We start from the raw sequence: 17,719 nt of genomic DNA, 5'->3' as shown, positions 1-17,719 counted from the left end.
ATACTCCAGACAGCAGCGTATTCAGGTGAGATCTTTGGAAACGACATGTGACCAAATGTGCAGGTCAAACAGCGTGTCAGTGTTTCTGAAACACAAAATGTTCACAGTGTAATACACATCTGATCAGAACACATGAAGACACACCGGGGGTAAAGTTGAGCAGTGTTGTGTGTCAGCCTCTGCTGTAGTGATGCAGGTAACTAATGGGAGCAATGAAAACTGTGAGAATTAGCTTTAAAAAAACTAAACACATTGGGTTGTAAAACTTCTCCACTGGCAGGATCAGTGTAAACCTTCATATCTACATATGTGGCCTGTTTCTCTGTAGCAGGTTCAACTGTCTACATGTTTATTTTCATAGAAATGAACCGAAACCTACAGAAGAGGAATGCATTCACTTGAGAGAAAGAAAGCTTAACGAGATCTTGTTAATTCAGAAAAACAGAGCAGATTTTTTTTTGTGAATGGATTCCTCTTCTGTAGAAACCAATGGCTGCCTGAAAGGAAGGAAATCAATCTAAAAACCAATAACCAGTGTGTGCACACGTGATCTAAAGCATGGCCTATGAGAGAGGGATGCATTTTATATTGTCTTTCATACGCTGAGTCTGACTTCATCAGAACTGAATATTAAAGATAATTCACTGTGAGGTAAAGAGTCACCTGTGTTAAATCAGGGCGTGGTCAAGTCCTTTCCCGTCCATTTAAAACCTGTTGTAATGTTTCAAAAACTTGAGACGTCAAAGAGCCGTTGAGTCGTTTTTTTTTCCTCCTTAATCCTTCAGATAATTCCTGAAAAGTGCAGCTTTGTGTGAAAGGTGATCGTTTGGTTTTGTAGAGGAGATTAGATCAGCTGACAGGCAGGTTAACCTCAGAGGCTCTGTTCACACTGTCAGGAAAAACAGCCTGAACACTGAGGAGGTCAGCTGATGGACACAAACCATCAGATCACAACTTTTTTTGTCTCCTGTCAACACTCAGCTATGTTTCCTTTTAACCTCCACAGGTAACGAAGAGAACGACTCCTCCTGAAAGAGGACAGCTCATCAGACATGTAACAGCCCCCCACCCCTCCTACACAGGAGCAAGACCCCCAGACTGAGCGACTGCTGTCTCACTGATTGTTTTGTGTTTATTTTGTCATGTTTTGTATCTCTTTGCATCAGTTTGTGGTCGTTTTGCGTCGTTTTCCATAAATATATATAAACAATAACCTTATAAGAGGCTGTGTTACAGGGGCCCCTGTGACCCTGTGACCCCTTGGGCCCCTGGGCCTGAATTCAGCCTCCAGGTTTTTTGCCCCTTTCAGGCTTCAGTATCCCAGAATCCATTTTGTGTTTGTGAATCATTTAATCATTAGACCCATGAAGTGAGGAGACATCAGTGTACATCACAAACCATCATCTCACAGATGTGTGTGTGTTCAGATATTCACCTGTCTCAGGTGGACCCAGAACAGTTCTGGTCTCGGAGCTCCTCGGCGTGTGTCAGGTGATATGCAAAGAGAAGTTTAACTTGTCATGAATCGTGTAAATCGTTTGTGTCTCTTGTTTAAATTTAATCATCTGCTGAAGTTTGGGTTAATCTGTAGAAAATCGTTGATGATGGTTGAATATTTAGTTTAATAATCAGGTTGTACAGTGGAGGAGCTGGCTCCCGGTGCTGCAGGGCTACAGCAGGTCGGACAGAGCCGTGTCTCTGAATGAAGCTGTTGTTAATCCTCTGGTTATTGTCCCTCCAACAGAAACCATTGAAACCAAAGCATTTCCTCTCTGCTGGATCAGGTTTCAGTCCTGAAGCTAAAATGTAATCTGAGACTAATCCAGCCCTCTCACTGACCGGCACACGCCTGAATAATTCTCCCTCATCATCATCATCATCATCATCATCATCATCATCAGGGCTTCTTCCTTCAATATGATTAACTCAGTTACTTCATTATTTCTCCTCCATCTGTTGCTGGGTCTCAGGTCAATAGTCTCAGGTCAGTGGTCTCAGGTCTTGTACAGGAGGCTGCTCAGGCCTGCAGACTCTTGACCATCACAGTGCTAAACATATAAGAAATATGATTTAGTATCTATTTTCTGTATAAAATAATGTTTTCTTCTGGTCTCAGTTATAAAGGACATTAAAGGCAGAAACATGAAGACTGGTTTAATGCTGGTTTAAAATGTTGTTTACTTTGTTATTAAAATTATAAAAAGAGGCACAGGAGAAGAAATAAATAATCCATGAGATAAAAAACAGAAGGCTTAAAAAAAAACCTGAGCTATTAATATAAATTGTAATTAGTCAAAGCTCAGAGCATCATCCATCATTTCTATTCACATTTCCTGCTGCTGCTCCCTGTGTGTGTGTGTGTGTGTGTGTGTGTGTGTGTTTGTGTAAGTGTGTGTATGTGTGTGCGTGCATAGGGTTGGATCAATAGAAAAATGGCAGAGATTATTAAAGCACTTCAAGTGTGTGTGTGTGTGTGCAACAACAAAAGATCGATAACAGCTTATTGTGTTGCTTATTGAAGTTGTGCGTGTGTGTGTGTAGACAGTACAGTAGAAGTGGTCTTGCTAGTCTTTGAATAGCATTTAAAAAAATGTTTTACTGATTTGAGAAAATTAATAGTATAGTAATAATAGTTTTGAGGTAATCTGATGTAATATTTTAACAGCATGAAATAAGTGTGTTGATATACTGTACATATACAAACAGTTGTTACTGTTAATATGAGAATCATATGGAGGCTGATCCATTAGTTTGAACAAAAAATGTGTGATATGGGAAAGTGTAAGAGTTGGATTTATGAAGGAAGTTGTAATAAATTTATTACTGTTACTTCTTTGACTGATCTCAGTCTTTCAGGTTGCACAACATATGGTTGAAACTGAACTGACATAAATGTTCTAATAAAGCTGATATTCAGATACACTCTTCTTAATAAAAGTCATGTTATACTCATGGCTCTGCTCAGACCACTTTCTCTGTCCACACAGATTGATTCAATCCAGTCTTTGCCTTTTTTTGACCATTGGTAAGATCTTGTCACACCAGAGGAACAGCTGATTTTTGCAGCAAATTTCAGTTGAATCATCACATGTAGTAGACTAACTCATAGGGATGAAGTAAATCTATGCTAAATTTTCACCCGCGGTAAGTCAACATCTGTGGTGGAGGTGTCAGGTTTCATTAATTGTGGCCTACTAACAATCCAAAAAATGGCAAAGTAGACAATTTACCAGTCAAAATTAACCTGTGTTAAATTCTTCTGTTATGTGCAGAGTACCTGCAATTAAATAAAAGTGGACAAAATTTTAGAGACCCTTTTCAAAGAGTAAATACAACACCACCTGTAAATAGAACTGATTGACAGACTTGCATGAACTCATCAGTGTCAGTGTCAAAGCTTAAAAAGGAAGTAGTTCAGGGCCGATTTATCTCAACTTTCTGCTCAACTTCAAAAGATACTGAAAAAGATAATAATTGAGTTTCTCTCCTCTGACAAGCCAATCTTTGGATCTGTGATTAAAACTCATCAGGCTACATTAACAGAGACAGTAGTTGGATTTATATTAGCTCCCCAAGTTGTTGAACATGGTCGTCACTCTGACCTTTACTTTCTCCTATCTGTCTCTTTATTGTGCTCGCAGTAATAAAGCATAAGTGGCTTTTAGAGAAAAACAGGCTCATCAGCGTTTATTAATGTGAGCTGCAGCTCAGCCAGACACCATCCTCTCTCTGAACCCATCTGTTATTACCTCAACGCTGCCGAGGAGCTCTGCCAAACGAGACGCCGCAGTAACACATCGATTAAAAGTTTAGTTCAGAGGAGTTTTCTCTGCTGCAGTCCTCCACTGGTCATTTATAATCTACATACATGATGGTGCAAAGATCAGCAGCATGTGTGATTTAAGGTGTAGCTCAGTTTGACCTACCTTGGTATGAACAGGTTCCTTCTAACAACATAGTGTGAACATACACATCTTCTCCATGTAGGTGAAGACATTGAATAACTGACTGCTGTCATGATGTAATGGGTGGAAAGAAAGAAGAAAAATGTCTTTAAAATTCAGAGTTCCTCTGGTCATGTTTTAAACTCTGTAAAAATCCTCTGCTACCATTCATATTTTCTTTAACATGATTTTCCCACATAAAAGTGAAAAAAAAAATTGGAGCTGGAAGCCCATCTACTCTTTCTTTAGAAATTCTGGGTCAGGACATGACTGAGCTAGGTTGAGCTAGTAGATGTATCAAAGAGGTTAGCATAGTTAGCATCTTTTATTTGTTTATGTTGTTTGTTAACTGGCAGTGGCTGACACAGTATTACTGGTTGTGCTAATGCTAACTCTGGCTCTCTGTGCTGACAAGGTTTCAGGTCAGGGTCCTGGTCTGGTTTAATACAGAACAAGTTAACAGTGACTTCAGTCATAATTGGTTTTGTGTCTATGTGTGTGTCCGTGTATGTGTATTGTTGTTACAACTGCCCAGCTAGCTTACCTTACAGCTAACAGCTAGAGCATTAGCACTAGCTAATTTCTCCAAGTCCTATGTGACTCAGGAAGGGGGCGTGGCCTGACACGGGATCCAGGGGGAATCTGGTCTGGAATCCTGGAGCTGATATCAGATTTAACAGTTCAGATGTTTGTGTGTAATCCAGTCTGCTGTTCTCTGTGGGGACTGGTTTGACGGGTTATTAATTATAGCTGTAAGTTAAATCATACTGGAGCAAGGCTGTTTGCCAGCTTCACATTATATTTGAGGTGTGTGTGTCTGGACTTGACTGAGTGTGTCCATGGCGTTGTGCCAGCGAGGAGGAATTGTGTGTGTATGTGTGTATATATGTGTGTGTGTGTGTGTGTGTGTGTGTCCACAGTGCCAAAGGTCGTCTCCATTGGCTGACTTACATTCCACACACGCTTAGAACACGCGACCGCCGTTACTTGATCCACTGAAAAAAATTTGCCCGCCGCTCGCCGCTCCTCAGCGTTCTTGTTTCTGTGTTTCATACTGTCATCTGGTTTGTTTTTGTTTTTCCTGTTGTGTTAACCCTTCATTGGATCTAAATTAAAACTACAAACAGTGAAGATGGAGGCAGAGCTGTTGCCCTGACGCTGTCAATGTCGGAGCTGGACTGGACTGTTTCAGCTGCAGGGATCAATGAGAGTGAGAGCTGTAGCACAGATCTGACGAAGTGGTAGCTGCCAATCACTTGACTGAAAGTCTTTATATCATCATACAGGAGCTGATAGTTATTGGTCAGTGAGGGGGGACCAGCTTCAAGCTCTCATCACCACTTCAGTTTCTGGCCTGTTTCACATCTTTGTCCAAAGTTGCTGCTTCACACCGCCTTCGAAAAGATGAAGAACTGAAAAATGACAAGGAGCTGTGTGTGTGTGTGTGTGTGTGTGTGTGTGTGTGTGAGCACTCATTGGGTTAATTGTTGAGCAGAGGACTGCAGCAGTTAGTATTTTGGTATGTGGTTACTCATCATCAAAGAGATACCATGAAGACTCTGAAGCATTAAACTGAGAGCAGACACACACACACACACACACACACACACACACACACACACACACACACACACACACACACACAGATAGACAGACTCAGTGACATCCATTGTTTCCTCTGAGTTTCACATTCAGTTCATGTCTGTGATACAGACAGTCCTCCTGCTCCTCTGAGCTTTCTGAACAGATATGATGTTTGGGTTCTTCCAGACATGAAAGTGTTAAAAAAGCTAGAAACAGTGAGTCAGTCCTTCAACGCTTCAGGAGAGCATGTTTGTTGTTGTACATGTGACACCCAATCATCAACCTCCAGGTCTGCAACATGAAGCATCAACAGTGAGGAGCTAGAAGCTGCAGCTCCTCTAATGACCACTAGAGTCTGGCTCCAGCAGTGAGTCAGTCCCCACAGACTCCCATGTTCAAATGTCCAACTTTACAGCAGAAAGAAACATGTTTACAGCCTGGTACAGAAACTGCTCTGGTCTCTAGAGCTGATTTCCTCCTTCATGACGACTGTACGGGCTGAAATTTATAGAACTCACCTGTTTACATTTTATTAAGGACTAAAGTTATGGAGACTTGGGTGTGTCCTCTTTGAGTGACAGCTGAGTGGGCATATGCTTGCCATAAACCAGCAGTGAAGTCTCAGCTCCACCTCTTTGCCCATATTTGGATTAGCTGGGAGTAAAGGGCGGAGTCAGGCACTGCCAAGATGACCACAGTGGAGCAGCTCACTCTGAGCTCCAGAAACCTGTGGGTGACGTCATGGAGGCTCCATCCATCTTTATTCACAGTCTGTTTTGATGTCCCTAAACTCTGAAGTCTCCACCATATTCAGTCCTAAATCAGGACACAGCTGAGACACAGACTGTAAAAAGGAAACTGAGCACTGAAGGTGAAATCACCGCTGGATGATCCACCAACATTTTACTGACACACAACACACACCTGGTGGAGTTAGAACAGAGACACACTGGATGTGTCATGTGTGCATGGCGGCTGTGGAATGTCTTGGTTTTCATTTCGGTGTCCATGTTAACAGGTTAGAGTGGACACACTGTCTGCGTGAGACACACGTGAGACACACGTCTCTCACTTCGCAGCTGTGTGGCATAATCTGGAGGTTCACCCTCTCACCTATTTTTCACACATGATGCTCAACTTGCAGCAATGACAGACAGAGAAAAGACCTGTTGATGTCATAGTGACATCACACCAGCAGTTTTACTAACACCTTCCACTACAGTCTCTGTGTAACTGACTCTCCTGTCATTTCAGATCCTGCCTTCCTTCCCTGCCATATGTAGCCGGAGGTCGTTTCCCTCTAGGCCACTACATGGCACTAGGCCAACTCGCCGGGCACCCTGATTACTGGGCGGCGCCGTGCACACTGTTATATACAGGTGTGTGGGTATACCTGACTCTCTTTTCTCCTCCAACCTCCTGTGGTGGCTGTGGTCTGGCGTGGCAGAGCCCGTTTGTTTGGTGTGGCCGCCATCAAGGCGCACGATATTCTCCATACAGGTAATGCGCTCTGCCATTTCTCCTTTTTACATGGGTGCGTAACGGGCATATTGGTGATGCAGTCTCCGCTCTTTGTAGCGTGTAGCACGGCCGACTGCTGGGGCCGTGGGAGACGGATTGCTCCGCTGGAAGCCCTCCGGGTCCGGTAACTCATCCGTTTGGTAGGTCGATGTTGTCTGCCTGTCCATCGAGTCTGTCACTCAGTTCCCAGCTAATTATTGTAATGTGTACTTGTAGGCTGCCGTGTAATTGGACCGTGGCCTGTTGGGCTCGCACTCTCCCCTGGGGCCTCATCGCTACATTGCAGGGTGAGGTGGAGGCAATTTGTTTGGCCCGCTATCGGCCACCACTCCCTGGATCTTCGCTGCTGTTTTGGCTCCCGTCTTGTGGACAACTGTGGCGACACCTGTTTTAAACAATTTTGTGTACATTTGTCTTCATTGGTTGCCTTAAATGTGTGCTAAGGGCAACATTTATTTGGGTTATATTTTGTTTGTTAGGAGTTAATGTAGTTATTTGTATTTCTTTGGATTTGGTTTCTTTTGTTTTGTTTTGTTACTTTACTTCAATATTTGTTTGTCCACACCAGTCTGTGTGGCCCATATGGCATGTTTTTATTAATGCTCTTCTTTGTCATTGGTCAGGTGCTGTGGGCTGAAGGCGGCAGTCCAATCCCTGGTGGCGGTGTCTTCTTCACGACTTCCTTTTGCTGTGTGTGAGTGTGCAGTGTCACGGGTGGTTTGTTTTAGGATCCCGTCCCCCTTTTTTTGGTTTCCCCTTGCCGCATGGTAAACCCCAGCCCTGTCCTCATCCTCATTTCCTGCCTATGTGCTAATTTTATCGTATTATTGTGTGGGGCTGGTGTGCAACACTTTAGTTTTGTTTCTATATGCTTTTGATAGGTTTCTTTTGTAAAATAAAATTCTTTTTCCTTAATTGAAAACCGTCTCTTGCCCCGTGGTATATTGGGAACCTGTGTGGCCTAACTCCTTTAATAAAAGAAAAACACTTACATTAGAATTTCCTGGGGGTGAAATTCCCCCAGGTGGCGTTGTCGCAACCGAACAAAGAGAATAAAGGAAACCCGACCTCTCTCGCCACGCCACACATACAATCTACTCATTTCCCTCACTTGGGTTTCCCCGCCCATCTCCTCCTCACCTGCAGTCCATTTACTCATTAGTTCCTCAGTATATATACCAGTCCATTTTCATTTGCTCCCTGCCAGATTGTCTTGTGTTCTACGTTGCCAAGCTTTCCAGCATTTCCTAGTACTGCCTTCCTGCTCTGACCCCATTTTGCCTGTTTTCTTGGACTACGAATACCTGCCTGCTCCTTGTCTGATTTGTTTGCCTGATTCTGATCTCCTGGTTTTGACTCTGCCTGTTTTTTGGACTAAGTAAACTGATCTTCCCTTGCTACTCGTCTGCCTCTTTGTCGTACTTCTGGGTTCTCCTTTGTCGGCTCCAGTGATCATGACAGAACAATCTGGCCAGCATGAACCCAGCCGACACTGACTCCATCTGTAATGAGCTGAGAGCACAGGCCAGCGCTCTTCAGCGCCACGATGAACAACTTACCTCCATTTCAGGCAGTTTGCAGGAGATGGCGGCTCGTCACGATAGGAGCATGGGCACCATTCAAGAACTTCTCCAAAGGCTCTCGCTGTCAGGTCATGGTCCGGACCCTGCATCGTCTGTCAGCCCTCCTGTCCAGACTCCTCCTATGTCGGATGCTCATTTGCCTCCTCCGGAACGTTCTTCCGGTACTCCGGGTAGCTGCCGGCCGTTCCTCGTGCAGTGTTCCCTTGCCTTTGAACTCCAGCCTTCCGCCTTCCCCACCGAAAGGTCTCGGGTGGCGTATATTGTTTCTCTGCTTGCCGGCAGAGCTACGGACTGGGGAACCGCAGAGTGGGAGAAGAAATCCGCCATTTGCTCATCTGTCAAGCTGTTCTCCGACGAGCTGCGGAAAGTTTTCGACCATGTCACACCCGGAAGAGAGGTCGCTCGGGGTTTGTTTAACCTGGCGCAGGAGGGAAGGTCTGTATCCGATTACTCTATTGAGTTTCGTACTGTAACAGCTGAGAGTAACTGGAACGCTGCTTCGCTCTTCGATGCCTTCTACAACGGCCTCTCGGATGACATCAAAGATGAGCTGGTGGCCCGCGATCTTCCTGCTGATTTGGACGCACTTGTGTCTCTGTCTATCCGCATAGACAGTCGTCTGCGGGAGCGGCGCAGGAAGAGAGTCCGGTCTGCTGCTTCCCCTGGCCGGGTTAACCAGCCATTTCACACTCCGGGGCATCCTTCTGAGCAGCGCACTAATGCTCCTGGTGACGCTCCTGAGCCTATGCAGCTGGGCAGGACACGGCTGTCTACAGCAGAACGACAGCGCCGCCTAAGGGAGAACAGGTGTCTGTACTGTGGTCAGGATGGCCATTTCGCCTATTCGTGTCCAGTAAAAGACATGGCTCACCAGTCATCCCGAGGGCGCTGGTGAGCCGGTTTGTGAACTCTAAAATGCCCTCTCGGCCTTTGGTTCAGGTCAAGCTGCTCTGTTCTGGGAATTATCAGACTGTTCCAGCCCTCATTGACTCTGGTGCGGATGAAAGCCTGTTGGATATGCCTCTTGCCTCCTAGCTGGGTCTTGGTTATGTGGATCTGGAGAAGCCTATCGACGCCTCAGCCTTGGATGGTCATCTCCTCTTCCGGGTTACACATCGATCCACTCCCCTTCAAATGACCATTTCAGGTAATCACACTGAGACTCTTTCTTTTCACCTGATCAATGCTCCACAACAACCTGTCATTTTGGGGTTTTCTTGGCTTAGGAGACATAATCCACACATTGACTGGTCTTCAGGAACTATACTGCAGTGGAGTACTCATTGTCATGCTGTCTGAAGTCTGCCCTGTCATCTGCCTCTGGTTTGACTGTCCCCTCTGAGTTTCCAGACCTGTCAGGAGTTCCTATTGATTACCTGGATTTGACGGAGGTTTTTAACAAGGCCCGGGCCACCTCTTTGCCGCCGCATCGCCCTTATGATTGTGCCATTGACCTCCTCCCAGGTACATCTCCCCCTAGAGGGCGACTCTTCTCCTTATCAGTTCCTGAGACAAAGACCATGGAGAAATACATCAATGACTCACTGGCGGCAGGGATCATACGACCATCATCGTCTCCTGCTGGAGCAGGGTTTTTTTTTTTTGTGGAAAAAAAGGACAAGACCCTACGACCTTGCATTGACTTCAGCGGGCTTAATGACATTACTATAAAAAACAGGTACCCTCTTCCATTAATCTCCTCTGCTTTTGAACTGCTACAAGGGGCTACCATTTTCTCTAAACTTGACCTCCGCAATGCTTATCATTTGGTGAGAATCAGGGAGGGCGATGAGTGGAAGACAGCCTTTAATACTCCTAGTGGTCATTATGAGTATTTGGTCATGCCATTTGGGCTCACTAACGCTCCTGCAGTCTTCCAGGGATTAGTCAATGATGTTCTGCGGGATCTGCTCAACATATCTGTTTTCGAGTATTTGCATGATATTCTCATTTTCTCTAAGTCCAGGGAAGAGCACGTTGTGCATGTACGTCAAGTCCTCCAGAGGCTCTTGGAGAACCAGCTCTTTGTCAAGGCAGAGAAGTGTGAATTTCACGCTTCAGAGGTATCCTTCCTGGGTTTCATCATCAACGCTGGCAACATCCAGATGGACCCGGCCAAGATCAAGGCAGTCACTGACTGGCCAACTCCATCCACACGCAAGGAGCTTCAACGCTTCCTGGGATTTGCCAACTTCTATCGAAGGTTCATTCGTAACTACAGTTCAGTGGCAGCTCCCCTCACCACTCTCACTTCCCTCAGTGAGCCCTTCTGGTGGTCCTCCGTGGCTCAAGTGGCTTTTGGTGAGTTGAAGTCACGCTTCACCTCTGCTCCTATTCTCATCTTTCCAGACCCTGCTCACCAGTTTATAGTGGAGGTGGAAGACTCGGACACCGGTGTCGGGGCTGTTCTTTCTCAGCGGTCGGCTGAGGACCAGAAGGTTCACCCATGTGCTTTCTTCTCCCGGAAACTGGCCCCAGCGGAGAAGAATTATGACATTGGGCACCGGGAGCTGTTGGTGGTTAAGCTTGCACTGGAGGAATGGAGACACTGGTTGGAGGGGGCAGAGCAACCATTTGTGGTTTGGACTGACCACAAAAACCTTGAGTACATCTGATCAGCCATGAGACTTAACTCTCGTCAAGCGAGGTGGGCTCTCTTCTTTAACCGTTTTGACTTCTCTCCTCTGCATGCGTCATTGGGGCAGTAACCTGGGAAGTGGAGGAGAGGGTGAAACGCTCCCACACTGAACACCCTGTTCCTAGTGCTTGTCCAGAGAACCGATTGTTTGATCCAGACAGTCTCCGTTCGGAAGTCCTCCAGTGGGGGCACTCTTCTCGTCTGGCTTGCCATTCTGGGATGAGACGCACTTTAGCCCTTCTTCGACAGCGCTTCTGGTGGCCTTCCATGGAAAGGGACACCAGGGAGTTTGTTGCTGCTTGCCATATCTGCTCTCAACATAAGATCTCTCACCAAGCTCCATCTGGTCTCCTTCATCCTCTGCCAGTTCCTCGCCGTCCCTGGTCTCACGTTTCTTTGGACTTTGTCACCGGCCTACCACCTTCTAACGGTAACACAGTTATACTCACTGTTATTGATCATTTTTCCAAAGCTGCCCTGCTCATACCATTACCCAAATTACCCACTGCCAAGGAAATGACTGAAGTTTTGTTACAGCATGTGTTCCGGCTACATGGTCTCCCATCTGATGTGGTCTCTGACCGGGGACCTCAATTTACCTCTCACTTTTGGTCAGAGTTTTGCAGGATGCTGGGGGCTACTGTCAGTTTGTCATCTGGTTTTCACCCACAATCCAATGGTCAAGCAGAACGCATGAACCAAGAGATGGAGACAGCTCTGCGCTGCCTTGCTTCCCACAATCCCTCCTCCTGGTCTGAGCAGCTCCTGTGGATTGAGTATGCTCATAATACTCTGCCCAGTTCAGCCACTGGTCTTTCACCCTTCCAATGCTCCCGGGGCTACCAACCACCGCTCTTTCCGGAACAAGAACGTGAAGCCAGCGTTCCCTCTGTTCAGGCATTCATCCGACGGTGTCGGCGCACTTGGATGCAGGCCCGCTCCACACTCCTGCGCTCTTCTGACCGTTACCAACGATCGGCCAATCGACATCACAATCCTGCACCCCGGTACACCCCAGGACAACGTGTCTGGCTGTCGACACGGGATCTTCCTCTCAGAGTGGACTCCAAGAAGCTGGCTCCCCGTTTCGTGGGCCCGTTCCCGATCTCTAAAATCAATCCTGTGGCTGTCCGTCTTCGTCTACCGTCATCCATGAGGTTAACCCCACATTCCATGTTTCCAAGGTCAAACCTGTTAATGAGAGTCCACTTCTGCCCCCCTCCAAACCCCCACCTCCCCCCCGGCTCATTGATGGGGCACCGCCATACACTGTCAGTCGGCTCATCAAATCCCGGCGACGTGGCAGGGGAGTGCAGTATCTGGTTGACTGGGAGGGTTACGGCCCTGAAGAATGCTCATGGGTCCCTGCTCGCAGCATCCTGGATCCAGCTCTCATCACAGACTTCCACCAGGCTCATCCTGATCAACCGGGTGGGACGGCAGGAGCCGTCCCTAGAGGGGGGGGTTCTGTAACGTAGTTTCACTCCAGCATTTCCTAGTACTGCCTTCCTGCTCTGACCCCATTTTGCCTGTTTTCTTGGACTACGAATACCTGCCTGCTCCTTGTCGGATTTGTTTGCCTGATTCTGATCTCCTGGTTTTGACTCTGCCTGTTTTTTGGACTAAGTAAACTGATCTTCCCTTGCTACTCGTCTGCCTCTTTGTCGTGCTTCTGGGTTCTCCTTTGTCGGCTCCAGTGATCGTGACACTCTGTGTCTATGCTGAATCTGAACATGTCATAGATATGAAGGAGACAGTGGAGTTTCAGAGACATTTTCTGTTAAAAAAAAAATCAGGAATTAATTTAAAAAGAAGAGAAATCCAAAATTCAAGTATCCTGTAAACTCTATGTAAACAGACAGAGCTGCAGTAGCAGTAACGCAGCTGAACACACACACGTGTTTTTCCGCAGCAGATCCGCACACACGCCACACACTCAGTGTGTCTCCGGTGTTACACTATGGGTATGTTTGAATTGGGTCATTAAGATGCTCACTGGGTGGTGGATTAAATAAATGGTTTTCATTTTATTTTGCTATTTTTTTTTATCCAGGAAAGAATAAACATCTGTCACACAGTGATGACACTGAGAACACACAACATGCCACAAATCAGAATGAAACTGAAATCATCACATACAGTGACTTTTGTTTTCACACCTGTTAACTACACACATGTCCATATTTACACCACTGATTCCACCTCCCACACCTTGTCTAACTTCACCTCTTAATGGGTTTTCTGTATATGATCAATAACCTATATTGAGGGAATTTGCTGTATTATGACTCCGCTAACAAAATGCTGTGGGTCCTGTGTGAGCTGCAGTTCTGTCTTCAGAACCACTAATCATGTGACTTGTCAATGGCAGCAAATCATTTAATGCAATTCAGTAACGAATAAATGAGATGTCATGGAAACAAGTGTCAGGGGGAACAAAAACATTCAGGCTAATGTTAGGTAGCCACATGTGTGCTACAACAGGTGAATATAAAAACCACAGCTGAGGCACTTTGAGCTGCATTTCCTGTCTGAAAGGTTCTAAACAGATAAAGTTTATCATCATTTTCTCTTTAATTTCTGCCTATAAGAGTCCAGTTGTGTTAGAAGTATTATAATCCATGCAGTGATGGATCAAAGACCGTGTGTGTGTGTCCACTCAGGCCTGAACTTCCTCATTGTCTTCTTCATGCACATTAACTCAGAAGCAGCAGGCCTCTCCTCGTCTCTCAGCAGACTTCACCTCTCTGCTGCTGGTTTTCTCCCTCACTGATCACTCCACCCAGAGGTCAGAGGTCAGCAGCATCTATACACTTATACATGACGCATTACCCAAAACCAATTAGCATGAAACACAGCAGACATTCAGTCAATCTGTAACTGTGTGTGTGTGTGTGTGTGTGTGTGTGTGTGTGTGTGTGTGTCAGCCTCTTTCTCTGTGCAGTTATAATAAAATTTTAGTAGTGAAAAGGTGGCAGTTAGTTATTATATGTGATAATGAAGTAATGTGTATAACAGGAAGTCGTTTAGTTTCTCCTCTGGCTGAACTGAGATCTGCTTTCTCCCAGCTGTCTGATGTCTGTTAATACATTTTGGCACGTAGACAAAAATGTTTGTGCAACAGCAGTGTTACGCTGACAAATAATGACTATTAAATTCCATTAATTTCAGCTTTGCAGTTTTCTTTCTATCACTGTTAATCTACTTTAAATGAAACTCAACACTTCCTGACGATTTAACAAATTAAAAGTCATTCATATCTGCAGGAAGTGTTGAGTTTAGTGACAGCTAAACACAGTTACCTGGAGGAAATGTCCCCAACACATCTGGACATGTTAATTATGTAATTTGATTATGATGGACAGCAGACATCTGATCTCATACTGTGATACTGTGGTGCTGAAGCTAGGGCTGGATGAAATCACCTGAAATCAATGTTACGGTTGTCACATTTACCTAGGAAATGATTAATAAATGATTATTAAATACACCTGTGTACAAGACTCTCTGTTATCGCAGTGAACCTCTCACTGACTCCTTGTTCTAAGAGTCTTACAGACCATGTTGTGACAGAATCACAGCTGCAACACACACAGTAGTCATGGGAGGGAGGGGCCACACCTGAACTTTTCCTTCATTTCATCATTTCATCTCACATCTGTAAAGGTTTGTGACTGTATCTTGTGCAGTTGTGACACCATCCTGATCGACTCACACATACACACAAGAATCACAGTGTGGCTGGTAATCAAGGCTCTGTTATACAACTATTCATCAATAATCAATATCAAGAATTTAATTTTAACTCCATTTAGGTTTCTGTTATTTCCCTCCATCAGCTGGATGTTTGATGGGATGGAGTGAAAAAGCTTGTCTGACCTGCCTCAGATAGTGGTCTGCACAGACTCCTGTAATGTTTCAGCAAACTTAGAAAAGTCAGGGCCTCTGCTTGGTTCTGTAGAAGCTGTAGAAACCACAGTTCAAACTGAACGTTCAGTTTTCAGTCATGACTCAGTGCTGAACTGACTCCAGCAGATGTGGCTCTGAGCACTGGGCTACACTGCTATTCTGTTTTGTCCTGCTTCAGGTTGATCAGTTCTTTATCGTCTTACTGCTGCAGTTTCTCTAATATTTGAGTTATTTTGTGCATCTCAGTTAGACAGGAAGTGTATAATTACCCTTCATATCCACAGGATGTAGCTGCTCTCTGGTTCATTAGCAGCTCTGTCACTGTATCAGTGTCCACTGGAGCGGAGCGTCTTCTTCTGCAGACACGTTTCTAACACGTCTCCAACAGACATCTGCAGCTCGTTGCTTTGTGGCTATGCTTGAACATGACAACATGTCATCACTCAATTTAAACGTCAGTGTTGATCTCACAGCACAGCTGCTGTCATTAACGTGGTTCTGTTCATTTTGTCAGATGAAGTAGAGATAATTAAATTTATCTGCTGTAATAACTGCTGATTAACAGTCATACTCACACGTCTGACGACAGATACAGAAAAACATCTAAATGTAATATTATGTAATATTATGAATTCAACAGCATTAAATCACAAAGAGCAGGACAGGCAGAACGACATCACCCCATCCCTCAATAATTACAAACAAGATGAACTAGCCTTGCTGTATATGTGTTCTGACCAAGTCAGTAACAAATGAAGTGGAGCATTAAACATTTATTTTACATTCATTGTTAATAAATACAGACATTTATAAAGTGAATTTCATGCTTCAGAAAAACAGATGCTCAGTGTAAAGATAACAGAGTGAGGAAAATCTGGATGTAACCCAGTGGACACACACACACTGACACACACACTGTGGGTTAGATCCCTTAAAACAGCTGGATGGAGCAGGAAGTGCACCCACAGTAAACTGATCTGATGCCTGTCACTGTAGTCTCTGTAGCGTTGCAGGAGCAGATGGCTGCTGGTATGGAGGACTTCATTTCTTGAATATATTTACTGTATATGACTAAATTGTCTCCTCAGCAGCCACAGAGCTGCTGCTTTCATCTTCAGACAGAGCTCAGGATGAAATGAAATGATTCTCATGTGCAAACTGTGACCAGCTCAGAAAACAGTATTTTAGGAGCCATCACAGCTGCATGTTGCAGGGGATTGTGGGATGTATTTCTGGCAGACGGGGGCGACATCATGGAGGCTTGGTTGAGGATGGTGGGGGTGTGGCAGCTCATTAAGACTTAATGTCAGGTTAATGTGCTCTCTGGGAGTGTGTTGTGGTCTGAGTCTGTGCTGTTAATGTTACACCTACACCTCACTGACAGCTGCTAGCTCCGCCCACCTCCCACCATGTTGGACCCACAACCCTGCTGGATCTGACCTCTGACCTCTACAGACCTGTGTCTGAGGAGTTTTCAGTTTTTCAGAAACCTGCCAACGACACTGGAACTGACCAGGGAACATGTTGTGTTTGTTTCTTTGACACAAATACAGTTTATGATGCATATTGAAGTCTTGCTTGCTGCTGCAGTCCCCAGCATGAATACATTGATAATAATTATGCAATTAGGATCAATACAGAGAAACTCCGCACAGCTCGTCCTCATTAACATGACCATGTCAGAAATATCAGTTCTTATGTTTCAGAAGTAACAAAGTAAAAAAGTCACAGTTAAAGAGTTTTAACAAGAAAAAAACAAACAATAATAAATGTGATTTGTTTTAAAGCTCCATATTTTACTCTTCTTCTGTGTTTTATCTGAAGTGTTGAGCTCCACCAGAAAATATAGTTGTGGTTTTAAGAACCACAAAAATCATCTCAGTGTAGTTTTACATCTCCTCTCTCAGGCTTCTCTCTGGAGCTCTGGTAACAACAGGTCAGTCAGCCAATCAGAAGAGAGGTTCTGAGCCTCTCTTCTGATTGGCTGACTATTTTCTGAGTGATCTAATAAAAATATAGCAGATTTAAGGTAAACACTCAGAGAAACCAAATCCTGCAAGGTTGAATGGTGGGTCCAGGTGGGCGGGGCTTGGGGCGTGGGTGAGAGCAATGACTGCTTTGTTGTGACATCACAAAGTTCCAGAAATCCTGATGGCTGGTTTTAAGGCTCAGTTTCTGAATACAGGCTGTGTGCATTTCTCTGTGGACTGAGGCTGTGATGTTTTCACAGTGTTAATATAGAACCTAGGCCTGCTTTATAATCAAAAACACATGGACATCTACCTTTAGACTGGATGGACCCTTAAAATTGGGGATGAGAGAACATCAGGACGTTAGAGAACTGAGCACCACATGTCACAAAAGCAAACAGTAGATAAAGTTTAAGCATTTAGACATGATGCAGCTGTCTGGAACCAGTAAAACTACTGTTCAGAGGTAAACTCTTTTTTTTTTTTTACCATTTACAACACTTTGATTGACATCTGTCAGCTCCAGCTAGCTAGCATGACTAGCTAGCATCTGTCTACTCCAGTGAGCCA

At 44.9% G+C, this 17,719-nt stretch overlaps 1 long non-coding RNA gene across 1 annotated transcript; it reads left to right on the top strand.

The window, feature by feature from the left end:
• Positions 1 to 5,555: 5,555 nt before the first annotated feature.
• Positions 5,556 to 7,392, top strand: LOC139632004 (uncharacterized). Its single transcript, XR_011693478.1, has 3 exons — positions 5,556 to 7,028; positions 7,107 to 7,189; positions 7,266 to 7,392. It is a non-coding gene; the product is annotated as an uncharacterized lncRNA (long non-coding RNA).
• The last annotated feature ends 10,327 nt before the right edge of the window (positions 7,393 to 17,719 follow it).

Source organism: Trachinotus anak, unplaced genomic scaffold (genome assembly GCF_046630095.1).
Source record: "Trachinotus anak isolate AG129_WGS33_773 ecotype Australia unplaced genomic scaffold, CSIRO_AGI_Tana_v1 ptg000014l, whole genome shotgun sequence".
Classification (NCBI taxonomy): Eukaryota; Metazoa; Chordata; class Actinopteri; order Carangiformes; family Carangidae; genus Trachinotus; species Trachinotus anak.
This window is presented reverse-complemented; position numbering and strand designations above follow the sequence as displayed.